Source organism: Sorex araneus, chromosome 5 (assembly GCF_027595985.1).
Source record: "Sorex araneus isolate mSorAra2 chromosome 5, mSorAra2.pri, whole genome shotgun sequence".
NCBI lineage: Eukaryota > Metazoa > Chordata > Mammalia > Eulipotyphla > Soricidae > Sorex > Sorex araneus.
Window position 1 is genome coordinate 110,069,875 of NC_073306.1, and position 14,859 is coordinate 110,084,733.

The following is a 14,859-nucleotide window of genomic DNA, read 5'->3' on the forward strand; positions in this document are numbered from 1 at the left end:
CATCTGGGCCTGAAAAATTGGTGCTGGGGATTGAGAAGGCAAATTTTTCACAATCATTTGGGTGTAGGGGGATGAAAAAAAAGCAGTCTTTTATATCAAGAACAGTTAGGAAGAGGCTACAATCGATGGCAGGGATCCAAGGCATTCCACTCAACGGGATCCCCTGGATTCTCATTCGCTCATTTACCTTCCTAAGGTCCTGAAGCATTCTCCACTTCCCTGAGGCTTTTCGGATGACAAACACAGGGATGGTCCAGGGGTTAGTTGACTGCCTGAGATGCCCCTGGGTCAGTTGTTCTAACAATCCAATTCAGATGCAAACAAATATACACATTTAGACAATAGTTCTTCTGCCTTAGTTATTTCAAATCATGAATTTTCTATACCAGATACTTTACAATAATACAAACATGCTTTCAGACACAGAAAAAGGCCTTTGGTTCTTACCAAACTTTGGTATTAGCGTAAGAAAATACTTGAACAGCCACTGTTTATGAAAACATGAAAAAACTTAATTTTAATGTCTTCTGTACCTCTATTGTTTATAAAATGGCCTATTATTATTATTATTATTATTATTAAATTGGCTGAACCTTGTAGGATAAAGCCTTGTATTCTCTGAACTCTTATTTCATTTTAGTTTCTGGCTCTAATTCTGTAGCTTTTCTTAGATAGTACAGATACTGGAATTCAAAATAATTTCAATTATTAATGTTCTTCCAATAAGAAATTTAGATTGAAAATTTTAATTTCTTTGTAGGCGCCACATTCTGATTAGAAATCTTTGTTTAATCCTGATCTAACAAGTTTCAAAGATACTTAGATCTTTTAAATTGCTGGGCTTCATATCACTCTGACCTCCCTTGATTTTATTTGCCCAGGTCTAAGAATTGCTGACTTTAAACTAACTCTAACACTCGAGTGTTCCACAGACAGACAGACAGACAGACAGACAGATGAACAATAAACTGACTAAAATCACTACATGTACATGTGCACACATCAGCAGTTGATTGATCGATCTGATCCTTCAGAAAGGGCAGGGAGAAAACTGATAGACTGAGAAAGGAGGGGGCAGTCCCCAGGGCAAAGTGAGCCCTGTCGGCCGATTGGGAACATTGCTCCCCCGTTTCCCAGCCTGATCAGCCAGTTTCCTGCTTGTTACAAATGGATCAAAAAAGCGCTTTTGTTGATATAAGCCGGCAAAACCTTTTCAAAGTTGTTGAAACCTAAGGTGGTCAGATGCTAGCATTTTTCTTTCTTGGCCAAGACTAGTTTGAGGCAGGGAACTAGTATCTTCTTATCAGACATGGGGATAGGCTGCCTTAGTGACACACTTCTTTCCATTCTGGAAGGGGCTCCTCAATTCTAATCATAGTTCTATCTGCGGCTGAGTCTAGCTGTCCTTTGAACTCCTTGCCGCCAGCAGTATGGGTATCTTTGGTGGTGCCCCGCTGACAATGGGGATGCTAACATGCACACTGGTCTCTTTTCCCCCTTTTATTGACAAGCCTGGGGGTTGCCCCTTCTGTAGTTTATTCTGATTCTGCAAGGTTGCAGTTAGAACCTGGGTCTGCCTAGGGGACCCTGAATCTTGGGTAGCACATGTCCAATTATCTATGGGGCTGGTTTTCATGCCCGTACAAGCGGCCCTATGCTCTGTAGTTTGTTGCATTCCGCCCCGGGGAGCCTCAGAGGGGCTTCCTCAAGCCGCCTCCAGGCTGATAACGCCAAGGCGCGAACCTGATCTTGATAAGGTCCGGGATGGCTGCCTGCTGGGGGCCTGCGCTCCACTGATCTGCTGCCTGTATGTTATGGGGATGGGGGGTTGGGCAGCAGCATTGCGGTCTGCCTGCATGTGGCATTCTTCCTTAAAGAAAGTGCCCCATATCAAACTGCAGGCCAGGCTCCCCCCGGGTTGAACCGGGAAGGCCCAGAGGGGTTTCCAACAGTCCTTCTCCAGTCTTGGGTCGAAAAAGGGAGTAGAAGCTCCTTCTGGAGGGGCAGTGGGGTGAACAGGCTCAGGTCTATCTCCCCCAAGAATTTCTTCAGCTACTCATCTTCTATGTCCTGATCAGTAAGGGGCAGCCCTGAGACAGCTGCTTGTTTAGAATCTGGAGAGGCCCACTCTCCAGGCCACTCCTGGAAGCATGCTTTTAGATCTGCTACTGTTGCATGCAAACCTGGTGGGGGACTTTTGCCTGTTTTTTCTGTCTGTCCCTTAACAAGCTTTTCGACCTGATCCAGGTGTCCCAGGAGAAGAGGTCCCCAGTGGGAACCCACAGAGCCACCTCAAGGATAGTGCCCCAGATCTTAGCTGCCCTATCTTCAGAGAATTCTAGCCCCCGACTCTTTAGCAGATAACAAAGGGCTTTCAGAGCCAGGTGATGCACCTTCTGAATGGAGTTGTCCATGATGTTAGGGAATCTAGTAGTGTCAAAAAGGTCAGGATAGATGATGGCCCCTCTAGGAGACCACCGAGGCAAAGGAAAGAATACGGAGGAGAGAGACTCAGCAGCGCCCGCAATAAATGGTGACGGATGGAATGCTTATTTACGAGTTCCTGCCCGTTGCACAGTTTTTCTTCTGCGGGGGACTCGAGTTTATCTGGAACCCGAGGCTGTGACCCCCTCATCCTATCACGGGTGTCTTTTCTAGCGGCGAGCGCCCTGTGGCATTTAAGTGCTCGACCCGTGCCCGCGGGGAGAAAGGCGGTTGCTGCTGGCCTTTTGAAAATACACAGCAAGAATGAGACAATACAGAACAGATGCTAGGCACCCCATAGGCAGGGGGAGAAGCGAAAACAAAGTGAGAATTGACTGAAACAGTCCTGTCCCGAGGAGGACTCTTCTGATAGCCTGCCTTACTATCAGGGGGCAGAGCTTTAGCTCCAGTTGCATTCCCCTTCCAGAATTACCAGCCTGGCATCTCCAATGCAGTCGCCTATTTTACTGCATGGATTCGGGGTGGTCAGGGGATCATACCTTATTCCAGCGATGTCCTTGCTGTCCACGTCCACACCGTCCCTGTTCGTGGCGCCAGATGTCAGGATCCTGGCCATTAGACCCCGGCAAACTGGAGTATGATCCCCCAGCCACCGGACTTACTCCCTATAGGAGAGGGAGTGGGAAGGGAAGAAGCCTCTGCCCTGCCCCCCTGCGCACCGCGGCCACCCTACCACCGCCATCGAGAAAGAACCACGCAGAGAGGGGAGAGTTGGAGGTCAACACAACTCTCGTTTTATTAAGCTCAAATACCAATATTTAAAGAAGAAATTTTAGGGAGGAGTGGGTGGAATGGACAGCTGGTTATCAGCTCTGAAGTAAACATTTTGCTGGGCCCTTTACAGATGTTAATTGATGATTTATGTTCCCTCTTTCCAAGGCCGGGTATGCTTAGCTCAGACAAGCGGTGACTTTCAAGTTTCATCCCACTATCTCCTCGACCAGGGAGCCCTTCTGGGTGGAGTGCTGGCACAGGGCCTTGGGGCCCTGTTTGAAGAGAGCCTGTTTCTGTCTCTAAGGGCAGGGGATTTGGCCAGGGTCTCAGACTGGCTGCTGAGACCCCAACACTCATTCACTTTTTAAATGCAAAACAAAACATATTCTTTCTGGGTTAGAGAGAAGTGCAGGTAGGGCATTTCCCTTGCATGAAGCTGAAGAGCTGATTCCTCAGTACCAACAAAAGTTACCACTGAAAACGGCCAGTAATAAATATTGAAAATTCCCAGGCCCAAAAACCAAAATAAAAAAATTGCAATATACTAACAGAACATGCTAATTATCTGAGGGCAAAAATAAGCATGAAAGAGAGGGCAGAGGGGACTCTAGCAGCTCCTGAAAGGGACCAACACCACTGGAGGCTGGATAGACAGGATGGTGAAGCACAGATGGGTGGCCAAGGGCTGTGAATCCCACGACTATTGTACATGGCTGACAGATAAGTAATAATGAAGACAAAGCCAAGAGAGAAAACATCAGGATCATTCCATGACAGGCAATTCATGCAGTGAAGGGCAGCATGAGCGCAGCACAGATGCTGCATTCAGGAGCCCGAGCCCCCCAGGGTCAGCAGCGCATTTCACAATGATTTTCTGAGGACTCTCCTTGGACTTGGGCCCTGTGCTCTGTGTGGATTCCCTGTGAATGTGTGAAAGGTGCTGCTGACCCTGGAGGCCTCTGGCTCCTGGATCCAGGTTTCTGTGTCACGCTCACACTACACTTCCTTCACCCAAACTGTCAATCATAATGGTCCTGCCTTTGCTTTACTCACTTTGCTCCATTCTTTTTCATCTGTCACGCATCTGTGAGGTTCAGGACCCTACGTGCCCCATCCCCCTCTATCCGTTACTAGCCTGGCTGCACAGCCTGCAATGTTGGGGTTCCATATTTAGGAGCAGCAGATCCACCTCCCACCCTGCCCCCTCTATCTCTACGTTTGTGTTTTCCCTCAAATCATCAGGATGGTTTTTGAGCATCCTGAAAAAATTACTTTTATTTTGTTGTGGGGACTTGTGTTGCTGTAGGTTTTTCCTGGTGGTCCTCAGGCCTTCCTTTGGGCGGTCCTCAGGGAACAGCCCCTGTCACCCTACCTGCTGTTCTCTCTCTGACTTCCTAAGAGATTTCCTTCAGTGTTTGTGTTTAAAAGTGAAGGAGTGAGCCCATATCAAAGCTAGCTGGGTGGAGCTACAGTACAGCAGGGAGGGTGTTGGTCTTACCCCTGACCGACCAGGGTTTGATCTGCAGTATCCTATATACTCTCCCAAATGTCACCAGTTCTAGTCAAATACAAAAGTCTAAGAATTAGTTTGAGGATTGTCAGGATCCTCAGTGATCCTCCCGAAGGACCTTCCGTTTGCTGTGTACCCGTTAGGATTGTGAGAACCACAGAGATGTCCTCCACATGTTCGGCCTATCCACCCAGGGGCCATTCAGCTAATTCTTACCTTGCTTGCTGCAATTGATTTCAGAGCTTAAAACACAGCATGAGGATTTGGTGTTGTTGCAATTTGATTTGTAAATGAGGTCACCAAATCTGAGTGAGCTTGCAAGGTTTCCATGTTGAATAGATAGTTTTATGATGGCGGGATAGGTCAGTGGAGCAAGCATGTGACTTGAGAGGTGGGGGTCCAGGCTCCATCCCCAACAAATAGTCTGACAGCTCAGGAAGAAATCCAGAGCCTAATGCTGGGAGTGCAGGGCTTTAGTCCCATTGGGTACTGAAATTAGTCGAATTAAGACTTTAAAAAATTGTATTTTTTATAATAATGGAATAATGTGAATTTGCCATGTATGGAAAGTCAGTACAACTGTTAATTGTATCAAAGGACTGGCTGTGGGCCCTAGCGATAGTGCAGTGGGATGGGCACTTGCTTTGTATGATGTGTGCACCTGGGCTCCATCCCCAACACCTCACATGGCCACCAGCACCCCACATGGACTAATCCCTGAGCACTGCTTGGTGTGCCCCCTCACAAAATTAATACTAGGCTGGAGCAATAGTGCAGTGGGTAGGGCGTTTCCCTTGCACGCAGCCGACACAGGTTTGATGTCCAGCCTCCCTGTGGTCTCCCGAGCACCGCCAGGAGTATTTCTTGAGTGCAGAGCCAGAAGTAACCCCTGTGCATCACTGGGTGTGACCCAAGAAGCACAAAATTAATACAAAAAGAAAACAAAAATAACAAAAATCTCACTGACCCTGAGAGTAATGTGCTTGTGCTGAAATGATTGAAATGGCCCCTGTGGTCCATCTCAAAATGTCATGACCAGGCCTGCTTGGGGCACTGGCTCTGCGTTCAGCTTTCCACGCAGTCCCAGACCCAGACAGTGACTTATACACCTACAGAGAAGATCATTAGCCAACTCTCTGGTGAGAAACACAGGACTCCTGATAGCTAATCTAGAGGTTTCTGGGCATTGATTCTGCCAATGCTTTGGGCAACTGGGCATAGGTTTGAACAAAGCAAAGGCAAATTGGTCCTTTGAACAAACTCTGCAACTGTTCACAGCCAGGGACCTGTTGTGCCAATATCCACCATCAAATCCCAAATGAGCCCCAGCGTTTTTGGGGTCAGATTCAAGGAGACATGGAGATATCAAGAAATAAAATTTGGAGGAGTGTATTCACACCAGCTGGCAGGCTGTCCTGCTAGGCAAGAGCAGCAGCTTCACAGCAAAAGCACAGGCTGTTGGTCAAGAAATACCTCATCCTGGCGCACCTGTCATTTTCATAAGCACCCACAAAATTACTTTCACTCACTGAGCCCATGTCCTGAAAACCAGAAGTTATGTAAGCATAGTGAAGCAAGCATTAATATAGAAGAGAGAAAAGATGGTTACACAAAAAAAAAACCAATCAACTATTGATCATTAACCACCTCACTGTTGTGGGCCCTAAGCCATTGTTCCTATTTTACTCCTTGACTGGCAGGCGCCCTTCAAGAAATTCAGTATAATAATATGGTTATCAAATAACTCCACTAAATAAAATGTAAAGTTCTAAACTAAGTTTCATCTTTTACTATTAGAAACATCAAATCATAGCTGAACAATTGGTCAACATGTCAGAAAAAAGGGCTTTCTCCTGCACACCCACTGTACAATTCTTCTTGACTTCTGTTTTAAATTTTGAAGAATTCTAGTTTTTGCTACATAATTCATCCACTACTAAACTACTAAATGGCTACTCAGTTACAGAGCAGTGAAGGGAATTTCTGTTCATGCAGATGATCCATTTTAGATCCCAGTTCATATTAGTTCATTTTCGAACTTGAGCACTGTTTGAACAGTTGCTGAGCACAGAGCTAGGGAACACCAATGGCTATTAACATACACAAACACATATACATGAATATTGATAACACGTATAATACTTTCCCATTCACCAATTCCTGAGCCTCATTCTGCAACACCCACAAAATTAGCTTCACTAATTCTGGGCATGTGATTCACTTAGTTTCTAGCTCACTCCTGTAACATGAACAGGTGGAGCTACTCCAGCAATTGGAATTTCAGTGAATTGAAATAAAAAATCAGGGTTAGGACAGTCCAGCTGGGAAGTAGCTACCGCAGGTTCTAGGGTTAGAACAACAGAGGGTTCCCCCAGCCCAGTGTGGAGTGGCCCTGAGCAGTCAGGTGTAAGTCCTCAGCACTACAGAATGTGCCCCACCAAATTAGTTAACACAAAACATACTCCTGGATAAATTAACACAAAACATAATATATGGATATTAACGCCCAGTGATTTCTGAGCATTATTTTTTGGTGCTTTTGTTTGTGGGTCAGGGTTGGGGCACTATTCTGGTGGGTATTTGTGAGGAAATCTTTGTGAATTTTATTCCCTTCGTGAAAACATAAAATCTTTGGCGCCATAGGCCATGTGTTCACTCCATCTATCCGGTGCCTGGCAACCCCCCAGATACCCTGCTGACCTGATACAAGACGAGACACGGGAAGAAAAATTATCTTTCCTAACCTGAAAGTACCCGGTCAGGAATAGTTGGTGTCTGGCCCTTTAAGACTGAGTGGCTAGAAGTGTGGGTGACGTCACAGAGCCCTGTCTGAGGTTCCAGTCGGGCACCATTGTCGCAGCTTGAAGAGTGGGGCTGGAGTGGACAGGGGGTCCCGGCGGGGTTGCTCAGTAGCCGGTGGAGGGGGACCACAACCGGGTGGCCGCAGCGTCCTCCAGAGGTTCGTCCCGTTCATTCCTGCCCTTCAGGGAGACGAGGGGGATTCTGAGGGAACTTCCCTCAGGGCTGCCGGAGGGGTGCGAGTCCCGGGGAGGCCTGGCGGCGCCTGGCGGGGCTCGGGGCGACTCCGGGCTCAGCGCTCAGGATCCTCCCGGGTCGGGGGACCCCATGGGGTGTCGGACAAGGCCCCGCCCTCCCCGCTGCCCTGTCGCTCAGGCCCCAACCACAGAGAAAGAGAGACAAGAGGGAGCCTCAGTTTCCCCGCACGTCTGCGGGGCATGCGCGGCCGCCTCCCCATTGGTTCCTGCAGGGACACTCGGAGCCCCCGGGGGTCACAGGCTGGGGCGGGGGGTCACCCGGGAATGTTCCCGGGCCAGTACTTTGCGGGCCACTTCTGTCATTGGGGTGATTATTGAGTCAGGGCCAAAGGGTCGGTTCCCCTGGAAGAGGTGGGAAAGGCGATTCTCTTTTATTTTAATTAAAAAACAATGTTTTGTTTCATTATCTTTGTCCAACATCCCGTAGCATTGAGGGTCACTCCTGGCTCTGCATTAGGGGACTCTCCTGGCGGGACTCAGGGTCCTGTGAATGTCAGGGTCAGTCCTGTCAGCCCCGTGCACGGCAGATGCTCTCCCAGTGCACTGCCCTCTGCACTGGCCGGGGACTCAGGAGTGTGTGGCTGACCGTTTGATTTTCCCGGGTTCCTGCGCCTGCGGTAGGTTTTGGGATCCTGGGAGATGCGAAGTTGTAAGAGACCCTGCCAGAAGGGGGTGTAGCATCCGGGCTGTGTTGGACCAGAGAGGTCCGTGCAACCAAATGTAGCAGGTAATAGGCTGGTCACTTCCAGGATGCAACCCAAGATATACCATAATGCAATCTATGATGACCATTGGTCACCACACCTTTATTTCTTTGTCTTATATAATTTACAGTGTTTTTTTTTATTAGGGTGAGGGAACACATGGCAATTTTCAGGGGTTATTCCTACCTCTGCACTGAGGGATCACTCCTGGTGGTGCTCAGGGAAACAAGGGATTCCGGCAATTAAAGCTGGGTAGACACGTGCAAGATAAGAAACCCATACACAATATTTTTATTATTATTAATTGTAGTTTTTGGTCCACAGCTGGTAAGTGCTGAGGGCTCACTCTTGCCTCTTTGCTCAGACATGGTTCCTGGCAGTGCTGGGGTGGGGAAACCTGTGTGCTCTTGCATATTAACCCAGGCTCAGCTGCTTGAACTAAAAACATCCTATCCATTTGCTATCTCTTCTAGCTCTCTGATTTTATTTTCCCCCAGAAATATAATTTGTTTCACCTGTCAAATTCCGGGGCTGGAGCGATAGCACAGCGGGTAGGGCGTTTGCCTTGCACGCGGTCGACCTGGGTTCGATTCCCAGCATCCCATATGGTCCCCTGAGCACTGCCAGGGGTGATTCCTGAGTGCATGAGCCAGGAGTAACCCCTGTGCATCGCCGGGTGTGACCTAAAAAGCAAAAAAAAAAAAAAATCACTTGTCAAATTTCATAGCATTCCCTCATTGTCAATTTCTCCCGGACAAGAGGCTCCCCCTTCTGTTCTGGTGAGTACTTGCAGAAACGGGCTTTGCAGGAACCTGTTGCACTAGGTTTTAAATGTCTCCCTCTAGGGGCGGGAGCCTTAATACAGCCAGGACACTGTCTTGCTCAGGACAGACCTGGGTTCAATCCTCCCATGCCCCCTAGGAGTGTCAGAGCATTGAGAGGTGTGGCCCAAAAGACCATAAAAAAAAAAAAAAAAGAAAAGCCAATGGGGCTGGAGCGAAAGCACAACGGGTAGGGCGTGCCGTGCACGTGGCTGACCCAGGTTCGATTCCCAGCATCACACATTATTCCCTGAGCACCGCCAGGAGTAATTCTGAGTGCAAAGCCAGAAATAACCCCTGTGCATCGCCAGGTGTGACCCAAAAAGCAAAAAAAGAAAGAAAAGTCAAGCAATAGGAGAGCAGACAGTGCACTTGCTTTTCATGCGGCTGAGGGGTTTGGTCTCCAGTACTCCATAGGGTTCCCTGAGCACTGCCGGGTGTCTCCCAAACCTCTTTTTGGATGTTGTGGGCTTCTCTCCGACCTCATCTTTTTGTTTCCCCTTTTTGCTACAAGCTTGGAGTTGATCAGGGACTCTGCCCTCTGTCCATGTGTCTCTGGATGTAGGGGAGCCGTGGCAAGTCCCCCACCAGTAAAGCAGGAGTTCAGCCCTTGAGCTCCTCTCCATGGGTCTCTCTCACTACTTGGGGAACAGATGGGCTGGGGTTTGAGGATACACCTTGCATTGCTTGAGGCCTGTGTCCTTCTCTATTCACATTAGCAGTGCCACTGGATGCCGGTGAAGGTCCCCAAGCTTTATGTGGCCAGCATGTGCTCCAGCCTGGTGTGCTCTCTCCTGCCCCTCTGTTCATACCTTCATTGGATGTTCTTAGTTGAACATGCTGGAAAAGTTCCAACAAGAGGCTGTCAGAAGGAAACAAAGGGGTTGGAGTCTCTGGGCAAAATTATAGACTTTCATCATTTAGATTTCTTTTGGGCCAAATGTATGTTCCACCTACTTTTCTTACACAGGATCAAATAACTGAATGAATAAAATGACATAATCTGTGAAAACTTGACTTGTAAATTCTGAGCATCCCAGGGTGTGGCCCAAAAATAAACAAACCAAAGAATTGAGCCTTGAGATTTATTGCTGGATTTCACACATCACTGTTGGCAGATGACTTTCTCTGTGACTTTATTAGAGGGGTGGGGAGTGGCAAACTCAAATCCAGCAGTAATCACGGATAACTCCTTAGGGATTCAGGGTGTAAAGTTCAGTCGGACGCATGCATGGGAAGTTCTCACTTACTGTCCCCTGCAAACCTTTGAAATCACAGCTTGTTTTTGGCTCAGGGTCACACCAGGAGCTGCCAGGTGTCTACAGCCCTACCATGACCACTACCAGTTGGGCCTTGTCCTAGCCTCCACCTGCATGTCAGTCTGTTCTTATCAGAGGTTTCACAGGATTTATATAGAATTTGAATTTTGGGGTAAGAGATAGGTCAGGAGTGCAGGCCCTGGCTTTGGAAGCACCCTGCGATGGTATAATGGGTTCATTTTCAGTTGGCCATGCCCGAGATGCTAATGGGTTACTTCTGGCTCTTCTCATTGATCACCCACTGCAAGACGTGGGGACACTTTCTGTCTGATGGAGATTGAAACTTGATTGAAGTGCATGCCAGGCAAGCACCCTATGCTCTGTGCTATCTCTGAGGCCATCAAAAAAAGTTTTTTCTCTGGTTAAATTCCAGAAAGTTGTGATAGTAGATGTTCTTTTTCCTACAGTATACAACTCATATTTCTTGAGTGTGTGTTTTTGCTTTGGTTTCACATTCACCGGTAGTCTGGGCTTCCTTCTGACTCTTCACTCAGGAATCACTCCTGGTGGGCTTTGTGGACTGTAGGGATGAGGGATGTCAAACCCGGGTAACTGTGTGCAATGCCAGTGCCCTCCCTTCTCTGTGTTTTATTGATCTTTCTCCAGGACCTGATTTTTACCTATTGAGCTAGATATGTTTGTTAAAATGTTATAGAATATTCAGTTAGTGTGGATCCAGGAGCCCTAACAACAGGACAGCAGGTCAGTTGCTTGCTTTACCTTCCCTGAGAGTGGAGGGCATCGTGGATTACAACGCACTTTTGTGTCCCCTGGAGAGGAAGGAACATCTAGCAAAGTCTTTCAGGGTGGGTCTTGAGCTGTGCCTTAGGGTGACGCCGGTCAGGTCCATGAGTTGTGCTCCGTTCTGGTTCTCATGTGTCTGACTTCTCTTTCAGATGATTCCATGGAGCCACATGTCGGTCCTTGGGAATTACAGAAGCTGCAGACAATGGTGACACACCATCTGACACACTGTCTCTAGGTGGGAGGAGAATGATGTGGTGACATGATGCAGTGACAGGCATCTAGGTTTCTAGGGTCTCTGTCTTGAGTTTCAGGAAGGAGTCCTGGGATGTAATTCCTGGCCTGAGTGCTCCGACTCTCTGCTATTTGAGGCTACTGTGTCCTTGTCTGTTGGTTTCCTTTTATTTGGGTTTAGCCACAACCAGCAGTGCTCGAGGAGTACTTCTAACTCAGTGCTCAATTATCATTCCTACCAGATCTCAGGGACCCTGTCAGTTGGCATGGATTCAAGACTGTCTTCAGTTTCATTTGTATTTTTTTTATTTTGAGCAACATTTAGTGATCATTATATTTTAGGACAAGAATGATATTGTGTGCTTTAAAACTGTTTCACTTATAGTACTTGTCTTTGCAAAGTAACTGTACTTTGATTTATGCAACGTATTTCTTTTTAAAAAAATCTTTTTAATTAGTGAATCACTGTGAGGGTAGAGTTAACAGATTTATGTATTTTCGTGCTTGTGTTTCAGTCATACAATGCTCAGGTACCCATCCCTCCACCAGTGCCCATTCTCCAACACTGATGATCCCAGTATCCCTCTACCCCTCCCCACTCCATCCCCCCACCCCACCTCGCCTCTGTGGCAGGGAATTCCCTTTTGGGAGGTGATGGAAGGGTCACAACGAGTGATTCTCCTGGGTTACTTCTGGTTCAGGGCACCCACTTAAGTGTGCATGTTACTCCTGGTAAGATTTCACACTAGGTTGCATTACCCCTGATGTCCAAAACAGCTCTGATGCATCACCCCCTCTGCCACCAGGCTCTGCATCCTCTGACAGCTTCCTGCAGAACCCCTAGAACCTACCAATAAGTGGGGAGCATGTGAAAGTCAAAAAGCTCCACCAGATACTATTGAGTCCCAAAAAGTGAGGAATGTATCCCCTAACTTCACAGGGCAGGAGGCTAGTACACTGAGAGGACATCTGCCTTGTATGCTACTGTGACAGGAGCCAGCAGCCCCTAGGATCCCCTGAGCACCCCCAGGACAGAACCCTGAGTGCAGTCAGGAGTTACCCCTAAACAAATATTTTTTAAAGGTATAGAAAAAAAAAGCCTCCACAGATACCTTTGAAAAGGGTATCTATGACCCTTAGGATGACTCTGGATTCAGTCTCAGGAATGAAAGGCGGCCAGCAACAGGCTGGCCTGGGGACACTCCCCACATGACCCCTGCCCCCACCCCTGTGACCATTTTTGTGAGGGAGCTAACACACGCCTAATGCAGTCGCACATGCCCCGGGGAAACTGAGACTTCTTCTGGCTCTGACACTTTCTCTTTGGATGGGGGCCCAGTGACAAGTCAGCAGGGAGGGCGCAGTCCTGGCATCCCGAATCCCGAAGCACAAAGAAGGGAGTCGCCCTGAGCACTGTGGGTGTGGCCCATAACACATAGAACAGTCATTTAAAAAGAATTGACCCTCACTTGTTTGTCCCGTTATTTTTGCTGTTCTGGAACTTTCCGAGACCTCACTCCCCAAGCTCTTATTCCTCCCAGCCCCGCGCCAGTCTCACACCCGGGTTTCTTTGGAGATTTTGGGGTGATCACTCCCGGCCATGCTGGAGGACCCTGCGTGGTCGCGAGGAACGGGCCAGCGCCCTCCCAAGACTGACACCCCCTCCGCATCTCTCGAGAGTCTCCTGAGGAAAACCCCGCTGCTCCTTGAAATCAGTGAATAAACAAGATAAACTCCCCCACGGTGCAGCGGTGCCAGGTGAAGGGCTGCAGCCCCCCACCCCACCACTGAGCAACCCCTGGCCCACTTGGTGACACTTGGCTGGCGAGACAAAAGGCCCTTGGGGACGCCTCCTGTCCCTTAGCACCCCAATGCCTGCACCTTCCTTGCTCCTCAGCAGGCAACAATGTCAGGACTGGAACTTCCGGGAAGCTAAGTGCTGGGTTCTGTGACATCACTGCATCGCCGCTCATGGCCTTAAAGGGCCAGGCTCCAAGGACTCCTGACCAGGCCGTTTCTAGTAAGGAATGTAATTTTTTTCTGTTTCTTGCCTTTAGTCAGGTGACCCGAATGTCTGGAGATCACCAAGTACAAGACAAATAGAGAGTGAGGGATTGAACAGATGGCATATGCAGCAAAGTCTTTGTTTTTTATGAAAAGAAGAAAGATCACTAAGATTCCATGCAAACCACCTCCTGGAGCATGCCTTAGCATGGTCTTACCCTGCCTGTTATTCCCAAGGGTCAGCATTAGGCTCCAAAACAGAGACCTGGAGGAGAAATCAGAGCAGTGAGCAGAGAGAGGACAGACCTCTAGCCCTGACCTGGAAGGTTCCTGCTTGGCCCCAGAGATGTCCTGATGGCAGGCACTCTGGGGTACCAGGTCAAGCCCCACTTCAGGGAGACACTGCCAGATGCTCCTTCCTCTCCTGGGGATGCAAGTAGGCTGGAATTTGGGCTGTCTGTCAGGAGAGGAGTGAGGGGCTCGGTGGATAGTTGAGGATATTGCAGCCCTGAGATCCAGGACTCCTCCCTGGGTCCCAAGGAAAGGTCTTTATGAGCCCAGCCTGGGGATACCTCCTAGGCCAGGAGCCCCTATGATTAAACACCCCTGAGCTTCAGGGCTGCCCACAGCAATCACAGCCCCCTAAGTGGCTCTGTGTGGGTGTTGCCACAGGGAATCAGCATGAACAAAACTTTATCCTTGTTATGCTCACAAAATTATCATGAGTATGTATGTCTGAGTGTGAGTGTGTTTCAATGTTTGGGTCACAACAGGAAGTGCTCAGCGCTATTTGAACTTGGCAGTCAGGGAACACTGCTGTTGTGGCTTGGGGGACCATTTGGAATTCCAGGGATTGAACCTGGGTTGGCCTCGTGCAAGATTAGAGACCTCCCCAAAGTACTAGCAATCAGGCTGTCTAAATAAATTTCTGTCCAACAAAGTACGAGTGATCCCTAGAGAACTATCCCCTCCTCATCAAAAAAACCAACTACCCAGGATTAGTGTTTGAATATTAAATGTAATCAAATATAGTAAACTACCTTATCAAATAGAAAATAAAAAATAACCCCTTGCTTTAAAAATAACCCCTTTACAAGCAATATTCACCCCAACAGCCGGGGTCGCCTAGTCAGGGTCAAAGAGCTGGTGACGAATTGAGAGATTTTTCAACTTAACTTGAGAGAGCAGAAATTCTTTATCAGGAAAAAGACACTAAAGTGGGGGCGGAGAGACAGTTAAGAGAATACG